A 4016-nucleotide genomic window follows, 5' to 3' on the forward strand; every position below is an offset into this window, starting at 1 on the left:
GGTTGCCCGCCGAGTGACTGATGAAAAAAAGATCATTACATAGAGAAGACATTTGAAATGTCACCAAGATGTCAGGCTGCTCTCACATACTTGTAGATCCTTCCCGCTCCTTGTTTCTAGTAGAAATTCTACGTTGGGACAAGACGGCACGCAGTTGAGCCCAAACACGCCAATACTGAACAATTTCCAATTTACGGAGCTACAGCAGCTCTGCACCACTTCTATATCGATCATTATTGTGGTTGGATTTTCTCAGAAGATCATCAGACTTTGCAGCCACCATGTAAACCAGAGAATAACAGAATAACTGACAGTGTGAGATGTAACGCATGAGCAGACAACCAGATGGGGGGAATAAGAGATGAGACTAGAGGATGATTACAGAGATAATGACATGAATAGATGAATAATGAGAAAAGTCCTCCTTTTTAAATCAACAGTATGACTGTAAGCAATGATGCAAACTACTCTGTATTTTAAAGTATCCGCTAGGGTTAGGTAATACAGACATATGTAACATTCTGGTAATCATGATATTAGTGTTGTATATTTATAATGTTTTAATGTTGATGGTAATATATCCAATATTATCCGCAGATTTATCAGTCTTGTCCTATATTTGTGTGACTAAACACAAAGTTTTAGTACAGAAAAGTCAAAGATGCAATTTGATGTGGTTTTGAACCAGTTTTTCATCACTAGCTTACAAAGACACGGATTATCAAACTTAAATAGATTTTTGGTGCACTTGAACTGTAATTTATTTTCATATGGAGAGCCATAAAATATTTGCCCTGTAGTCTTCTGAATCCAATCCTGTCTTATGTACGTTTATATACTTGTAGCCTATGTAAAGCCAGCCATATTACGTTTTCTGTCACCATAACAAATTGTTGTTAAAAGTCGTGGATTCTGAATGTATCAGCAAAATCAACATTTCTGCCAATATATCCAATCAAGCAGTATCAAACAGGGTGACTACCGCTTTATTATATTTACTATATTTACTGTAAAACGATGGCTGTTTTAATAATCCTTTTCCAAACCTTAAACTAAACCGCTTATGTCACCTAAACCGAGCCACACTCTGGATTTTCACAGTAGCAGTAACGGTAGAAGGGCTACTTGGCACCTCTCTGGCTGACTGTTTTATCATTCACTTGGTGAAGGCGAAGTGGGCCTCACCGTCAGCGACAGGTTTCCTTTTCACTCTCCTGCTGAAGGACAGGAAAAGTTCACCGTGTTGACCCGGCTCTTACAGCAGCCACTTGGACGGTAATCACAAAAAATAACACCAACTCACTAAAGAGCCTTACACCGGGCCGGCCTGTAGACCCGGTCACACTGAGTGCTGACTAAATGAGCTCATTAATCACAGACGGCACCAGAGGCAGAGTCATTCTTAATTCATTAATGCTCAGCAGAGCAGTCTGAAAAAAAAAGTGTTTTCGACAACAACAACTGTGAATTCCAAATTGACGCTCCGTGTAGAACAAATACTCATGACTGCATGAGTGCTTAATATTACGTTCCAGGGTGATTGAATAAAACCACTCTATAACTAACTTCATTGAATTATCCTCTTTTTTTTAATTAACGATACAAGTTCGTGCTGCATAGAATGTGTCTCAAAATAAATCTGAACATCCTCTACCTATAATGCACAAGCTGGCAGACGTTCAGCTCTGAGTGTTAACATATCCAAGGTCCTTAAAAGACAGGAACAAAAGGAACATTTGTCAAGGCACTTTGAGGAGTCTGCTGCTGCTTTTTCTCACTTCTTCACTCTTGTTTACCGATAGCACCCTAACGAATTGCCCTGATAGACAGCCGCGTGTTTAAAAAGCTTACTCGTCACAGGTTTTTCTTTGCAGAGTGTCGGGGCCCTCTTTCAAGCAGGGATTACAAATCACCAGATAGGATTTGAAAACAAGAAATTCCTCGACACACCTCTCCATATTTCCTCTCTGCGGTTCTGTAAAACGCAGCTTACTCCATAAATGAATAAAATACAACTTGGAGAATATTTTTCACTTGTGTTTTCTACTTGTTTGGCAGCCCACAGGCTCTGACAACGCTGATATCTGTAGGCATGATGAATGATGATAAAGAGGAAAGACTGCATGAGTTCAGGGCCACTATTTATTCTCCAAACATGCATATGTAGGCCTACACACACACACACACACACACACACACATACAGTATAGACATCAGCCAATAGGACAAACACATCTATGGACTTTCGCCAAAAAAAGGCACTCACCTTTTTTTGTTCAGACACTGCTCACTCCAGTGTTTGTCTCTTTTGATAAGACCCTTTCATCTTGTTTGCATTGATTACAGGCTGACGAGTCACAGTGATACACTTCGGGGCCCTATTCATGTCTGCAGCCCCCGCGACACACACTGGGTCCATTGTGGTGAGGAATGTCTCCTTTCATGGCCTGAACCCGCCTGTGAAAGCATGTCAATAATCCCCAGTCAGTGGGTGCTTCACAATACCGCCGCCATCCTCCCACCAACCGGACCACTCTGGAAATAGGCACCATTTTGCTCTCCTCCAAGAAAAAAAAGAAATGACTGGAATGGTCACAAGAGGGGACAGTTGAATGGACGCTGGTAATCAAACAACTCCACGAAGGTGAGACTACTTACACAACAAGAAAAGCGCTAATCAACGTTAAGCCTTTGAAGCGGTATGCAATCCCTCCTCATTTATAACCTTCTCGCATACCGCGCCAAATATCTTGAGAAGAGCTTTATTGCTTTGCACAGCCCCTCCTTGTTTTCACACCGCAGGCCTCCAAAGGGCTACTGAACATGGTTCCTCTTCTCAGGAAGTATCGAGATCCTTGTATACATCAGAAGCAGGAACTAGCATCAGTTCGCTATAGAAACTGTGGTTTTGGTAGCGAGGAGCCGAGAATGCGATACCATAAGCAGAATAAATGGGATTTGAGTCTTCAGTGGCCAGTAAAGTCATTGAAAATATACATCAGTTGTATTTATTTTGGGGGCTGGTGTGAGTTGGCGTGTGGGGAGGGGGCTGACGGAGGCTGGAGGAATTCATTGGCCAAGCTCTTGCAGAGATGGGAGTGAAAAGAGCCAATCATTGCTCTGTAAAGAATTAAAACCACCTCTGCAAATAGCTCCAATATTTGTGTAGTGCCTCAGAGTGGGAGTTTCACAGCGTCTGGGTTTCCAGTGCAAATAAACAGTGCAGAGGTCTACAAGGGTGGACCGGCCCCCCTTATCCCAGAGGTGAAGCCCTCTTCTTTGTTGCTGCCTAATCTAGGCCACTCTCTATTGAGTGGGATGAAAAGTGGATCTGTGTGTGCGTGTGTGTGAGTGTGTGTGTGTGTGTGTGAGAGAGAGAGAGACATAATCAGAGTCCTCAATGTGCGAGATGAAGCTGTATGATAATGTGTGTTTGAATGCGGTTCTTGAATCAGAGTCTTGGGCCTGTGGAGACCGCCGCTGTTTGCCAGTTCCCAGATAACCCACATCCTCACACTGCACCTACACATACCGACGCCAGCATCCTCGGCACGGAACAGACCGGCAACTATCAGCTACCGGCAACTTTCAACTATGACTAACAGTACCGGCCCACTTGAGACTCGATGAATAGAAGATGATGTTGATATGCTGGCAGTTGATTTTGGACGGCGTGAAAAGAGTCGTACGGCGTACTTGACATACAACGTACGCTGCCGAGAAGAGGTCATCGCAGGTCCAGCCCACACAGACCTGATCCAGGACCCGGATTGGGGAGGGTCTAAATAATAATCAGTATAATTCAGTCGGGCAGTATCTCCATTGTGTTACTGCAAGTCTCGGGTGTGCATGCCAATTTTCTGAAGAGCAAACTGTATCAAAGTGTGCAAACTATCCGATCATATGCTTCGTCATGACCGTCACTGGAGAAAAATGTGGATTTTCAACGGTTGGAGCGTGAACTGTGAAATTTAGAGGGAAACTGGGAGCATTGCCTCCGTTTTGGCCTGCAGCTG

The sequence above is a fragment of the Eutrigla gurnardus genome (assembly GCF_963514095.1).
Source record: "Eutrigla gurnardus genome assembly, chromosome: 1".
NCBI lineage: Eukaryota > Metazoa > Chordata > Actinopteri > Perciformes > Triglidae > Eutrigla > Eutrigla gurnardus.